At 39.9% G+C, this 16,007-nt stretch overlaps 1 protein-coding gene across 6 annotated transcripts in view; it reads left to right on the top strand.

The window, feature by feature from the left end:
- The window catches only part of fzr (fizzy and cell division cycle 20 related), a 155,895-nt gene that overhangs the window by 14,412 nt on the left and 125,476 nt on the right, over positions 1-16,007 (top strand). For 4 of the 6 annotated variants that reach the window (XM_090374457.1, XM_090374452.1, XM_090374455.1 and 1 more), the window contains exon 2: positions 15,771-15,897. The gene's annotated coding sequence lies outside the window, so the exon portion shown is untranslated. Of the gene's footprint in view, positions 1-15,770; positions 15,902-16,007 lie in introns of all 6 variants that reach the window. The other 2 variants (XM_090374453.1, XM_090374456.1) reach the window with 1 other exon arrangement.

Below are 16,007 nucleotides of genomic sequence, written 5' to 3' on the forward strand. Positions count from 1 at the left end.
CAACTATGGATCACCTTCACGTAGTGTCACCGCTAACAGAGAAAGAAAATGAATATAAAACACGATTATGCCTGGCATTTGTGGATTATGAAAAGGCATTTTGACTCCCTACAGCATACGGGCACTGGAAAGAAGATGCGTAGATACCCCATATATTATGATTTTGATGAAAATGTATGAGAATGCTACCTCCTTTATTAGACTGGACAAAGACAGTAGCAAATTTAAAATTGAGAAAAGAGTTCGACAAGGAGACAATATATTTGAAGTTGTTTACTGCTGCCCTTGAGGAAGTTTTCAGAAGATTAGACTGGTCGCAGAAAGGAGTCGATGTGAATGGAGATTACCTAAACCATTTACGATTTGCAGATGACATTGTGGTCATAAGCCACGATCCTAAAGAATTGCAGGAAAATCTTAATCAGTTATGCGCAGTTAGTAAGGATTTTGGACTAAAGATGAATATGGCTAAAACAAAAGTAATGATGAACAAGTATGCCATAGAAAGGGATATAATGATTGAAGGAGCAGTAATTGAAAAGGTGAAGTCATACTTATCTGGGACAAGTCATCAATGATAATAATGTATTATCATTGAATACATTATTATCATTGATGATAATAATGATATAATAATGATATAATTATTATATCATTATTATAATGATATAATAATGATATAATAATATAAGCTGTAATAATGATAAATGGCTGGAAGTCAAGAGAAGAATAAATTTTGGATGGATAGCATTCAGGAAATATAGACACATACTGAGGAGCAATATCCCAATTTGTCTGAAATGTAAAATAATGAACCAGTGTATACTACCCACCATGACTTATGGAAGTGAAACTTAGACACTCACCAAAATAATGGAGGAGAAGCTGAGAATGACACAGTGAAGAATGGAACGAATTATATTGGGAATCAGACTGCTAGATAAGAAGAGAAACACATGGATGAGGCCCATGACCACCAAATATGGAGGATGCGGAAAGGTCAGGGAATGACCACTGTATATCCCTGGAGCAATATGGCCTTAGTTGCTAATGCTCCTAAAAAAACCAAATAACAATAAATAATGGATTAGGCAGCAAACTCAAGTAAAGGACATTCTTATCAAAACTAAAGAACTAAAATGGTCTTGGGCAGGACACAGCTCGAAGACATGATGACAGATGGACTAAGAGAATAACAGAATGGTACCCAAGAGGAGCTAGAAGAAAACCTGGAAGACAATGATGGACAGATGAAATTCATGAATTTGTCGGTAATAAAATGATGGCCATCACAAAAAACAGAAGGAACTGGAAAGTTGCTGGAGAGGACTTCATCCTGTAGTGGATTGATAATGGCTGATGATGATATGAAGTTCTCTGAGCAGTGCATGCAGACAGGCTGCCAGGCTATTTCATGTGGTTTTGACAATGATATACAGGAATTTTGCCAGCAGAGAATAGAAGATGATTATTTACTTGTATAAGGCAATGGTCAGACCACACCTTGATTACCGCATACAGGTCTGGGGGCTTCATTTTAGGAAGCACGTAGACCTGCTGGATTAGGTAGTGAGAAGAGCAATGAGATTGGTGAGGGGAACAGAGGTGGGGGGGTACTCTTACCAAGAAATGTTCAGTTCTGTAAATTGCAGTATCTGCAGACTTAGGTGCCTGTGAGGTGATCTGATTGAGGTCTTTGACTGGATTGAGCAAGTTCAATGCTGATGGGATTCTTCCTCTTGCTCAGACTTTCTCCTCCATATGGGGACAAAAGTTTTAAATCAACTAGATGATTTTTATTTGTATCAACATGTTAGGGAAAGTACTGGAGAAAAGAATATTCTAGGGCTCATCACCAACTAGATGACATAATAAGGCTGACAGTACAGGAACTAGTAGCAAGTTCTATGGTGCACAATGAAGGAAGAGGTTGCAGTAGTTAAAGGTAAAGGAATGGGTTATAATTTCAGGAAAGGAAATTACAATGGCTAAAGATGCTACATGGCCTCTATTAACTGGGTAGATATCTCACAGAGAGCAAATACAATTGAATTATGGTATACCTTTTAAAACGTCAATCACAGAAGCCTTGAATGCTTATATACCATTAAAAAAAATACTCCACTAGGAAGATTCCAAGTCGGATGAATAAGGAAGTTGCCAGATTACTTGAGCAGAAAAAGATGGCATGAAAAAGCTACAAGGCAATAAAAAGTACTGAAGCCTATAACAGCTACAAATTTATCTGTAATAGTGCCACAGAAAAGGATAGGCTGGCAAAGGCAGATTATGAGAAATCACTGGCAAAGAGAGCAAAGAGTGGGGATAAGGAATACTTCACATATAAATGCAAAGAAGAGAAGGACAAACAAGATTGGATCCTTATGTAATGGGTGTGGGATAGTGTTAGATACTCCAGCTGAAGTTGCAGATGAATTCAATGGTTACTTTGCTTTGATATTTACAGAAGAAAACCCTTTGTGTCAATGAGAAATTACTGGAGTGAAGTTGAAAAAAATGTAATTAATGATGTTGAAATTTCATATGTTTACCTAATGAAAAAACTTTCGAGCCTAGAGGCGAGTAAGGCTCCTGGGGTTGATGGCATATACCCTTGAGGGGGGTAGCAGGTGAGTGCATTGAACCACAGGCTAATTATGAGAGCATCACTGGACTCTGGAATGATTCTGTTGGATTGAACAAGTGCCAATGTATCTCCAATACATAAGGGGTGGCTCTAAGAGTGAAGTGGGAAATTATTGGCTGGTCAGTAGTGATGTTCCCTACTAACTTCAGTAGTAGGGAACATTATGGAGACATTGATCAAGGGTAGATTTCAGGATCATTTAAATAGGAATGGAATTCTGAAGGTTACTCAGCATGGTTTTGTAAAGGGAATATCATGTTTAACTAATCTGGTTAACTATTTTGACATGGTCACTCAAGAGCTGGACTTCGGGAATAATTTCGACATTGTTTATTTGGATTTCAGCAAAGCATTTGACTCAGTCCCACATGAGCGGTTACTCTATAAGCTGGAACAGGTTGGAATCACAGGGAAAATCCTTAAATGGATGGCTGCAGGGCAGGAGGCGGAGGATTGTGATAAATGGTTATTCCTCATATTGGGTTGATGTAGGAAGTGCGATTTCCCAAGTAAAAAAAAAGGTAAAATGCAGCCATTATCAACCCACTGCAGGATGGAAGCCTCCTCACCAATTCATGCTGAAGGAAATGGACCATAATCTGCCATGCTGGTCCAGTGCGGGTTGGCAGATCGACCGTATTCAGCAGTCAGGGGCTTGAACCCCGTTCTACTCAAAGAGCGTGTGCTACTGCACTCCCGCTCCTGACCACTTGGCTACGGCATTGTTGTTTTTGATTTTCATGAATGACATCGATGAAGGGATAGAGAGCACAATGTCTAAATTTGCAGATGTAAAGATTGGTAGAGTAGTTGATGATCACCGCCAAGCAGAGCTTCTTCAGAGTGACCTAGATAGACCTCGGGGATGGTCAGAAAAATGGCAGCTATGCTTTAATTCCAGCAAAGTGTAAGGTATTGCACCTGGGGAACAGTAACCCCAAAATAACTTATACACTTGGTGGAGCTGAACTAAAGCCAGTAGTGGAAGAAAGGGACTTGGGTGTTACAATACGGTCAGACACGAAGTTCTCTGAACATTGTAGACAGGTTGCAAGGAAGGCCCATGGTGTCCTACCAATGATTTATCAAACAATTGCAAGTAGAGATAATGATCTCATAATCCCATTATATAAAGGGCTATTGTTAATTGCTTTGAATACTGTGTTCAAGTATGGAGATCGCATGAAAAGAAAGATATTATGCTTCTTGAAAGGGTCCAAAGATGGATAACTTGCCTGGTGAGATAAAAGGTTGTCCATATGAGGGAAGACTTTGAATATGTGGGTTGCAGAGCTTGGAAACTGGGCACCTTAGAGCAGTTTAATTGGATGATTGAGGTGTTTAAGGCCCTGAGAGGAATAAGTAAAATGAATGAGGATGAAATTGTCACGGTTATAAATGATTCTAGAACTAGGGGCCATCATTTCAAGTTACGGGGGGAGGGGAGATGTTTAGACTGGATTGCAGAAAGTTTTATTTTAGCCAGGGAGTTATAAATTACTAGAATAAGTTACCTACATTGGTGGTAGAGGAAATTGTCAGTTTGGGGAAATTCAAAGGTCAGCTGGATTCAAAGGACCTACGGAACCCATAAGTTGTCTATTTAATTTCCTTTTCTTTTATTAATTATTTATTTTTTAAAAATTCTTATTATCATTTTATTTTATTATATATTATTATTTTTTTTTTTCTTGGCTATTGCAGCATAAGCCATAGGCTTCCTTGAACCATTTGGCCATTCCTAATAATATGCACATGAGGGGGCATAAATTTAAATTAAATAGATGTGTGGAAGTTTGCCTTTAGCCAGTGGGTGGTTAAACAAACTTCCACCTGTTGTTGTGTAAGTGAATAAATTAAAGGAATACCGAAAACTATTGGAGGGAATGGATAGGTCTAATGGGAAAGGTATTTCTTTTTTTTTCTGATGGTGTATAAGCTTTCTTTCTTGAATCGTTCACCATTACTAATACTATCTGAAAATGTAGGGATTTTCTGTTATACCTTTATCAATATCATTAATACATATCAAAAACAACAATGGGTCCAGCATTGATCCCTGGGGGGGAATCAATGCTGGACCCATTGTCTCCAGTACATAGGGACCTCCCCCAAATCCAAGGATGCTCTCATAGTTGTTGCCTCCCTTAATATAATTGGATAGATTGTGCAGTTTAATTCTCCTTTCTAACATTTTTTTCCTTTAGTGAAGTCAATTGACCTTCTGTCTTTTGAATTCTTCCAACCATATTGCTGTTTTCCTATCTGCAATGGAAGCATAACAGTCAGTGATTATTCATGCATTAAGAATTTGCAGATAAAGGAACCACTAGATGGCAGTGATCAAAAGAGGACAGAAGGTCTTTTATAAGTAAATCCCACTTATAGTATACTGATGTGGGATTTACTTAAAGATGTAATTACCATCAGGAGTAAAGGGAATGGATTTTCTTTCATAAAGGTGACTACGGTGGTCTCAGACAGTTTTTAAATTGTATACAGTTAGACCAACTGATGATGTTACCAACAGCAAATTCTATATAGTAATAGAGGCATGTGATGCAAGAAAGCAAGCGTATGTAGCATCAGCCAAAAAAAAAAAAAAAAAAATTCACACAACCACTCCCTCTAAAAGCTTGTTCAGCTCCTCCCCAAACCCATACAAGCCCTCAACCTCCACAACGACTGACAGAAGCTTGTTCCAGCAATTAACCACCTGCTGGCTAAAGGCAAATATCCGCCCATCTATTCTACAGCTGTCCTTCCTCAATCCGAACTTGTCCCCCTTTAGGTTCGTAATCTGAGAAAGCGGAAGAAACTCATCAGAATTCATCGCGCTCAACCCATTCAAGGCCTTACATACCTCAATCAGACCACCTCGCAGGTGCACAGTCTCCAGCTGCCGCAATTTGCAGAACTTGCTAAGCCTCTCTTGGTAAGAGGACCCCTTTGTTCCCCTCGCCAATCCCATTGCCTTTCTCTGTACATGTTCAAACAAATCTACATTCTTCCCAAAATGAGGCCTCCGGACCTGTACGCAGCACTCAAGGCATGACCTTACCACTGCCCCATACAAAGAGACAATCACCTCCTTCCCTCCCCCTCCCCACTAGCAAAACTCCCCTATACCACTGACAAAACCCCATGACCTGCCCTAGCACCCATCTGCACTGCTCAGTAAACCTCATCTGATTGCACAACCACTCCCAGGTCCCTTTCACTCTCCACTACCCTAAGTGTAGCACCACACAGTTGGTACGTTCCTCTGGGATTACTTCTACCCATATGCAGTACAGTACTTTGCATTTGTCAATGTTAAACTTCATTTACCACTTCTCAGCCCATCTGCCCAAATACTCCAGATCCTGTTGCAGCAGCACACTTCCATTACTGTCATTAACAATCCTGCCAACTCCTGTATTATCTGTAAACCCTGACATTAAGCACGATATACCCTCATCAACATCGTTGATAAATATACAAAACAACAATGTGCCCAACACCGAACCCTGTGGGACTCCACTAATAACATTAGTCCATGAAGAGCAGCGTCCATTGATTACCACTCTGTTTTCTCCCACTCAACCACCCTTTTATCCATTGTAGCAACTTACCCTTAATACCATTCTGCTCCAATATGTACAGTATTCTTCCATGCACAACAGTGTCAAAAGCTTTCATGAAATCCAAGTCTATGATATTCTTTAATCCCCTCTTATTGTATAGATAAGAGGAGATTAAAGCAGGATTAGTCAAGTAGAGCAAGATTTCAAAGGTTATTTAGTATATTGTAAAGTTTCTTTTAATAAATTTTTTTTCCCCCTGTAATAGTTTGATTTTTTTTATATTATAAATATAATTTTTTGAAAGTTTCTTTTATTAGTAATTAGTAAATGTCATAATGGTTATTACAAGGTCTACCTTGAACACTTTGTCAGAGGGTACCATGACTCATACAGAAATAGCTGATGGCAATATCTGGGTGAGTCATGATTTTATCCTTTGCGGAACCTCTGGTATGCATTCCAAGGTCGACCTAGTGGATAATCCTAGCTCACTTGGAGATTCTTTTTTTTGTCACCATTGTAAGGAGTGCACCGATCCTAAGTTATAATTTGGTACATTACTAGAACAATTTGAGTCACTGAAAAAACGGGCGCTTGCCCTCGAGAATAATGGAACTGGTGCTTGTCAGCGACTCAAGACTCTGGCAACCTACCAAGTGATGCACTCCTGATTCAGGCCCCAGAACAGAATAAACAAAATACTCTGGTTCAAAAGGACTTAGTTTTATTAGGAGACTCTATTGTCAGAGAAACGGAAAATATTTTTTGTAATAAGGATAGGTGGAGTAGAACCAGGGTATGTCTGCCAGGAGCAACTATCAATGATGTCACCAACAGACTGTCAGATTTTAAGGGGGGAAAAAGAGAATATTATTATTCATGTGGGAACTAATGACATTAAGCATACACGATCTGACGATTTGTTAGTCAAATACAGGACCATGCTGAAGAAATGTTGAGTTAGGTCGCAATGTCTGTGTCTGCAATTCTGCCCAGGCAAAATAGGAGGGATTGTATTATTATTAGCCATATAGTGCAAGGAAGCTTGAGGATTATACTGCACCAGCCAAAAACAAATTTCTGAGTTACCCTGAGAGAGAGAGAGAGAGAGAGAGAGAGAGAGAGAGAGAGAGAGAGAGAGAGAGAGAGAGAGAGATCACCAAGAAAGAAAAGAGAAGAATGATGATATCCAGCTCAGGACCCTGGGTATGCCAAGCCCATACTCACCAGATGTGAGCCCTTGGAATACATTGAAAGCCTTGTGGATTAACTCAAAACTTGAAGGACTCTGCAAGGCTTTGGGGGGGGGGATTTCTATCAGCTTGGCCCACACTTGTAGGTAGAAGGAATCTGTTTTGTAGAGACGGGATACATTTAAACAAAGCTCTTGCTAGTATATGGGAAGCATTTAGGGAATTAATATTAATTGGAAGCCTGGTACCTTCCAATTAATTGGAAGTTTCTAGGCTGATAGAGGTGTATAAAGCCTTGAATGGTTTAAGCATGCTCAATGCCGACGGGATTCTTCCTCTTAGCATTAGCATTAGTAGAGGCATTTGATGCAAGAAAGCAAGCTTATGCAGCATCAGCCAAAAAAAAAAAAAAAAAAAAAGTAACATAAATAAATAAAAATAACCACTTCCTCTTCACCCCTCTGTTCGTTCGAAATACCTGTCCAGCTGAGCCTTAAACTTATTTAGGCTATCAACTTCCACGACAAGGGATGGAAGTCTGTTCCACCTACCAACCACCCGCTGGCTAAAGGCAAATTTCCGCACGTCTATCCTACATCTGTCTTTCCTCAATTTGAATTTATGCCCTCTCAGGTGATTATTCTGAGCTAGAGGAAGAATCCCATCAGCATTGAGCATGCTTAAACCATTCAAGGCTTTATACACCTCTATCAGATCACCTCGCTGGTGCCTAGTCTCCAGACACTGTAATTTGCAAAACTTAAGCCTTTCTTCGTAAGAGCACCCCTTTGTTCCATTCACTAATCTGTTGCCCTTCTCTGTACTCGTTCCAGCAGCTCTACATCCTTCTTGAAATGAGGCCTCCAGACCTGTATACAGTACTCTAGGTGTGGCCTGACCATTGCCTTATACAATGGAATAATCACCTCCTTATCCCTGCTGGAAAAATTCCTGTATATCATTGACAATACTCCATGAGCTACCCTTGCAGCCCGTCTGCACTGCTCAGAGAACTTCATATCTGCCTGCACAATCACCCCCAAGTCCCTTTCATTCTCTACCACTGTCAGTGTAGTACCACAGAGTTGATACGTTGCTCTGGGGTTGCTGTTTCCCATGTGTAGTACTTTACATTTGTCAATGTTAAACTTCATTTGCCACCTCTCAGCCCATCTGCTCAACCTTTCCAGATCCTGTTGCAGCAGCATAGTGTCAGTAGTGTCCTTGACAACCCTGCCAACCTTTGTATCATCTGCAAACTTGGACATTAAGCTTGATATACAATCATCAATATCATTTATAAATACAGAAAACAACAATGGACCCAACACTGAGCCCTGAGGGACCCCACTAATAACATTAGTCCACGATGAGCAGTGTCCATTGATTACCACTCTCTGTCTTCTCCCCCTCAACTACCCCTTTATCCATAGCAGCAATTTGCCTCCAATGTCACACTGCTCCAATTTGTGTAGCAGTCTTCCATGTGCAACAGTATCAAAAGCCTTTCTAAGATCCAAGTATATAATATCAAAGTTATTCCCTGCATCCAGTTCTTTTGTGACTGCATCATAGTATCCAATCAAGTTGGTCAGGCAAGACTTCCCCTTAACAAAACCATGCTGTGTCTGAGCTATAACTGAAGTCTTGTCTAAATGATCCTGCAGTGCTTCTTTAACCAGTGCCTCCATTAATTTTCCTGGAACAGAAGTTAAGCTCACAGGTCTATAATTACTTGTGTCAGCCTTTGATCCTCCTTTGTGAATTGGGGTCACATTTGCACATTTCCAGTCTATGGGTACCTTCCCTGAGTCCAAGGAAGCTCTCATAATTATGGCTAAGGGTTTGCTTACTTCCTTTGCTGCCTCCTTTAATATAACTGGAATAGATCCCATCCACCCCGGGTGCCTTTCTTGTGTTTATCTTCAACAGTTTCTCCTCCACTTTACTCCCAGTTATTTCAAGATTCTGTAGCTTACTGCTAGAGTTGAATACACCTCTGGCATTCCCTTTGCTGAATAACTCCTCATGTGTGAATGCCGATGCAAAATATTCATTTACTCTTGCTCAGAATAATCACCCGAGAGGGCATAAATTCAAATTGAGGAAAGACAGATGTAGGATAGATGTGTGGAAATTTGCAATTAAGAAATACTGTTCACAATGTCAAGCGAACTATTGACATTTGTGGCAGAGAAGAAAGATGCATGAGATGCATATAAATTATCAGGTGACACAGAAGCCTATGGTAGATATAAGCTAGTCAGTAATCATGTCACAAAGGAGGTTAGGCAAACGAAGGCAGATTACAAAAAAATCTTTGGCAAAGGATGCAAAGAAAAACAGCAAAGTTGTCTTTACTTATATACACTATAGAAGGAAGGGGATGAAACAGATTGGTCCACTTGATATCAATGGTTCGACTATTGATGATCCAGCTCGAGTAGCTGACAAGCTGAAAGAGTATTTTGCATTGACATTCACACATGAGGAGTTATTCAGCGAGGGGAATGCCAGAGGTGTATTCAACTCTGGCAGTAAGCTAGATAATCTTGTAATAACTAAGAGTAAAGTGGAGGAGAAATTGTTGAAGATAAACACAAGAAAGGCACCTGGGGTGGATGGGATCTATCCAGTTATATTAAAGGAGGCAGCAAAGGAAGTAAGCAAACCCTTAGCCATAATTATGAGAGCTTCCTTGGACTCAGGGGAGGTACCCATAGACTGGAGATGTGCAAATGTGACCCCAATTCACAAAGGAGGATCAAAGGCTGACACAAGTAATTATAGACCTGTGAGTTTAACTTCTGTTCCAGGAAAATTAATGGAGGCACTGGTTAAAGAAGCACTGCAGGATCATCTAGACAAGACTTCAGTTATAGTTCGGACACAGCATGGTTTTGTTAAGGCGAAGTCTTGCCTGACCAATTTGATTGGATACTATGATGCAGTCACAAAGGAACTGGATGCAGGGAATAACTTTGATATTATATACTTGGATCTTAGAAAGGCTTTTGATACTGTTGCACATGGAAGACTGCTGCACAAATTGGAGCAGTGTGGCATTGGAGGCAAATTGCTGCTATGGATAAAGGGGTGGTTGAGGGGGAGAAGACAAAGTGGTAATCAATGGACTCTGCTCATCGTGGACTAATGTTATTAGTGGAGTCCCTCAGGATTCAGTGTTGGGTCCATTATTGTTTTCTGTATTTATAAATGATATTGATGATGGTATATCTAGCTTAATGTCCAAGTTTGCAGATGATACAAAGGTTGGCAGGGTTGTTAAGGACACTACTGATGCTATGCTGCTGCAACAGGATCTGGAAAGGATGGGCCGAGAGGTGGCAAATGAAGTTTAACATTGACAAATGTAAAGTACTACATATGGGAAACAGCAACCCCAGAGCAGTGTATCAACTCTGTGGTACTACACTGACAGTGGTAGAGAACGAAAAGGACCTGGGGGTAATTGTGCAGGCAGATATGAAGTTCTCTGAGCAGTGCTGATGGGCTGCAAGAGTAGCTCATGGTGTATTGTCAATGATGTACAGGAATTTTTCTAGCAGGGATAAGGAGGTGATTATTCCCTTGTATAAGGCAATGGTCAGGCCACACCTTGAGTACTGTATACAGGTCTGGAGGCCTCATTTCAAGAAGGATGTAGAGCTGCTGGAATGAGTACAGAGAAGGGCAACAAGATTAATGAATGGAACAAAGGGTTGCTCTTACAAAGAAAGGCTTAAGTTTTGCAAATTACAGTGCCTGGAGACTAGGCATCGGCGAGGTGATCTGATAGAGGTGTATAAAGCCTTGAATGGTTTAAGCATGCTCAATGCCGACGGAATTCTTCCTCTTGCTCAGAATAATCACCTGAGAGGGCATAAATTCAAATTGAGGAAAGACAGATGTAGGATAGATGTGTGGAAATTTGCTTTTAGCCAGTGGGTAGTTGGTTGGTGGAACAGACTTCCACCCCTTGTCGTGGAAGTTGATAGCCTAAATAAGTTTAAGGCTCAGCTGGACAGGTATTTTGAATGAACAGAGGGGTGAAGTGGAAGTGTGTTTTTTTTTTTTTTTTTTTTTTTTTTGGCTGATGCTGCATAAGCTTGCTTTCTTGCATCAAATGCCTCTACTAATGCTAATGATTTGTTAAGGGGAAGTCTTGTCTGACAAGTTTGATTGGATACTATGATGTGGTCCCAGAACTGGATGCAAAAAAATCGCATGTGTACCATGTATGATCGAAAGATGTTTTATGTGTAAACATCTTTGATGACACCTGCTAAATTTCAAACAGAACCAAAATCATGAATGATGTAATTTATGCTCACACCATCTACTTTACCGAATCAGTGTTAGTGATAAATGGATACACACGCCTGATGCTTGCTCTACGGAATCAACATTTGGAAGAGGTTAGGCCAATAGCCTAATTACCCATTTGATTGTAGCCATTTGTTGAATAGTATGATTGCAACAATATAAGTATTTATATTTGTACAATCATAGTATCATGTTGGATCATGTTACTCTGTCATGTTTGGTTGCAAATTACACATGCAGCTCTAACGAGATCTGTATGAAATGACAGTATCCACACATAATATGAGATTGAAATTATGACTTGGCTCAGGATCTCAACGAGTACAAGCATGAGATGGTAACACTGCACATTCCATTTCACAATGAGGAAACAGAAATACTGTCATAGATGAAATATGTCAAGATCTACAATGACAATGAAGAGCTCATACTAGATCGTAAATTGTATGAATCGGACTTGGACATTCGCAAAACGATTAAAATATGTAAGACAACGTGTCAAGATGACAGAAACTTGACCCTGATGAAGCATGCGGTAAGCATGACCTGCACAGCCTTGTAACTTGGCTGCAAGAAGAAGACCCCTTTTGAAACTTTTACAATCATCCAAACAGCGAGATGAATGAGGATCTGAAGCTCGCCACACTCAACTGACTCAGCACAATTGTAAAGTAACTCAAAAATTTGATGACCAATGAGGACTTCTCCAACTTAATGAGAATGGCCAATGACAAGCAAAAGATTCTACTCATACATGTAATTCGGAGTCTTTTTTTTCTCTCCCAATCGCGAACCGATTCAAATATTCGCAACTGGCCCAGCTGGTTGCGAATCACTTTATGATTTGCCTCTTGATGGAAATATACAACCGCTTCAGTAATACAGACTGGTACTGTAACGTCTACATTACATGCACTTCAACTGGTAAGGCTGAAGTGCTTTGTAATGTAACAATCTTGGTTGTGCTCAGAGCTAGGGCACCTCCGTAGCCAGGTGGGAAGGAGCAGCACTGCGTAGCACACGCTTCTTGATTAGACTGGGGTTCGAGCCCGTCACCACCAAATATGAGGATGAGGAAAGGTCAGGGAATGACCACCGCATATTCCCGGAGCACTATGGCTTTAGTTGCTAATGCTCCTAAAAACCAAATAACAGCAACAGCTGAAAGCTAGGTTATGCCAGCTCTAAACACATCCAGGATCACTGCCCTCAAGATATCCATTTCTCTGGTTACCAAAAGGTTTCTGCCGTAGGTGGCAATGGTTAGCCCAAAGCTACCTAAATAATATGCTCCAAATCATAAATGTTTTTCCGCAACCAACTGGTTGCCAGCACTGAGCACACCCAAGATCACCTCCCATGATCCTTTACACGATCTCCTCTCCTGACTCCATTCTTTTTGTCTTTCCCAAGATGCTTTGCGCTGGTTGAACCATGTTTTTTATTTTAAATTTTGCTTTACTTTATTTTTAATTTTGCAATCATTCAAACAGCATTACCAAAAGGTTTCTGCCATGGTTGGCAATGGTTAGTCAAAAGTCACCTAAGTGGTATGCCCTGAATCATAAATGTTTTTTTGCAACCAGCTGGTTTATGGCAGCCCTGAGCACATATAATATAACCTCCCATGGTCCTTTGCATGATCTCCTCTCCCAACTCCATTTTACTTTGTTATGAAACGGAAATGACATCAAATGACGTTATTTCTGCATCGGAAAATTGTGACATATTGATTTTACTACCATCTGAAATTTAGTAGGTACAGCCAAAGATGTTTACACATCAAAAATAATTTTGATATCACATACTTGGATTTCAGAAAGCTTTTGATAGTGTTGCATAAAAGAATTATACAACAGTATCAAATTGGAGCAATATGGCATTAAGGGCAAGTTGCTGCTATGGATAATGGGAAGACAGAGTGGTAATCAATGGACACTGCTCTTCATGGACTAATGTATTAGTGGAGTCCTCCAGGGTTCAGTGTTGGGCCTATTGTATTTTTATGTATTTATCAATGATATTGATGAAGGTATATTAGGCTTCATTAGCATTAGTAAAGGCACATGATGCAAGAAAGCAAGCTTATATAGCATCAGCCAAAAAAAAAAAAAAGAAATCTAATTTCACCCATCCACTGTCCAAGTTTGCTGACAATATGAAGGTTGGCAGCGTTGTTAATGACAGTAATGATATAGGCTACTGCAATAGGATCTGGAAAAGTTTGGCAGATATCCTGACATGAGGCAACTAATGTTTAATATTGAAAAGTATAAAGTACTGCTTATGGGTAGCAGTAACCCCAGAGTAACATACCAACTGTGCAGTACTACACACTCAGGATAGTGGAGAATGAAAAAGATCTGGGAGTTATTGTGTAGTCAGATATGAAGTTTTCTGAGCAGTGCAGACGGTCTGCAAGAGTAGCTCATGTTGTTGTCTTTTCAATGATATGCAGGAATTTTTTTAGCAGGGATAAGGAGGTGATTATCCCTTTGTATAAGGCAATGGTCAGGCAACACCTTGAGTATTGCATACAGGTTTGGAGGCCTCATTTTAGGATGTAGAGCTGCTGGAATGAGTACAGAGAAGGTCAGCGAGACTGGTGAGGAGAACAAAGGGTTGCTTTTGCCAAGAAAGGCTTAAGTTCTGCAAATTGCAGCATCTGGAGATTAGGCACCTGCAAGTGATCTGATTGAGGTGTATAAGGTCTTGAATGGTTTGAGCAAGCTCAATGCAGGTGGGATTCTTCCTCTTGTTCAGATTACGGACTTGAGGGGGCATAAATCAGTAACGGTTGCAGAATAGGAAAGAATGAGGAAAGACAGTTGCAGAATCACCCCTCAGGGGCTCACATCTGGTGAGTATGAGCTTGGCACACCCAGGGTCCTTAGCTGGATATCATCATTCTTCTTTTTCTTGGTGACCCCCTTTGACTCTCTCTCTCTCTCTCTCTCTCTCTCTCAGGGTAACTTGGGAATTTTTTTTTTGGCTGGTGCAGCACAAGCCTCAGCCTTCCTTGCACCATGTAGCTATTAATAATAATAATAGATGTGCGGAAATTAGCGTTTAAAAATTAAATTTTCTTTTATACTCCGGGACGACCAAACGGTCAGAGGAGTTCACAAGATAGACAGAATACAAGAAACAGTACCATATTCAGCAGTCACGGGCTTGAACCCCGGTCACTCAAGGCACGTGTACTTATGCACCCGCGCGCCTGACAACTAGGCTACGGCGGCCTTTAGCTAGCGAGTTTAGCTAGCGGGTGGATGATTGCTGGAACAAACTTCCATCTGTCATTGTGGAAGTTGATAGCTTAAATAAATTCAAGGAAGAACTAGACACTTTTGGAGTGAATGGATGGGTGAAATGGGAATTTTTTTTTTTTTTTGCTGATGCTGCACATGATTGCTTTCTTTCCTCATGCATTAGTAGAGTCACCTGGGGGTGACTCTACTAATGCTATGACCGTCAGTGGAATTTACTGTAAATCATGAATACAATCGTTAATCGCATTTAGCCATCATCAACTTTAACCACGGTCCACTCAGAGCGTGGGCCATTACACTCTTGCTGGTGACCTTTCGGGAGGTCTGATGAACTTATGTGCTTGACTCAGCATCCTCTGTGTGTCTGTTGGTGTCAGCCTTATAGATGCTTTTTCATATGTTTGAGTAAATTTTGCTCTGTTGTTAGGAGCTGTTGTACTTAACTTCCCCTTTTTTGGTGAATAGGGAAAGTTAAGTACCATTATAAGCAATAGTACTTAAAATAGTTAAATACTATTGTCAGTTTTTGTTTTTTTTTTATAAACTGTTGCTGAGAAAACTGTTGGAGTATAACTGAGTGACTTAATTAGAATATTTTAAATATGTAGACCCTTCATGTTGAGCTTATCATACTGGGATTATATTTATTACTTTGTTCAGTCTTGTTTTAGATGTAAACTTTTATGTATTAATTTTTATTAAGAGTGATTGCCTCATTTTATATCAAATGATGAAGATTTAGTATAAAAATTTTTTTTTCCCATAGTGTCTGAAAGACAGCTTAATCAAGAAAAATGATGGCAGAATTCCAAGAAAGATATTTAACGTGAATAGCCCATTGTAGAAAGAGGAATATGAAATACTGAAAAGCTACTATATAATCAGTGGTCAGGGTAGGTATGTTTCTTTGAAGAATTTTTTTATATATCAAGTATGATGTAATCAAAAGGAAGCTTATATCATATTATAAATAATGGATATTTATGTGTCAGATAATCTCAAA

Source organism: Mastigoproctus giganteus, chromosome 5 (assembly GCF_048544385.1).
Source record: "Mastigoproctus giganteus isolate SK-2022 chromosome 5, ASM4854438v1, whole genome shotgun sequence".
Taxonomy (NCBI): Eukaryota; Metazoa; Arthropoda; class Arachnida; order Uropygi; family Thelyphonidae; genus Mastigoproctus; species Mastigoproctus giganteus.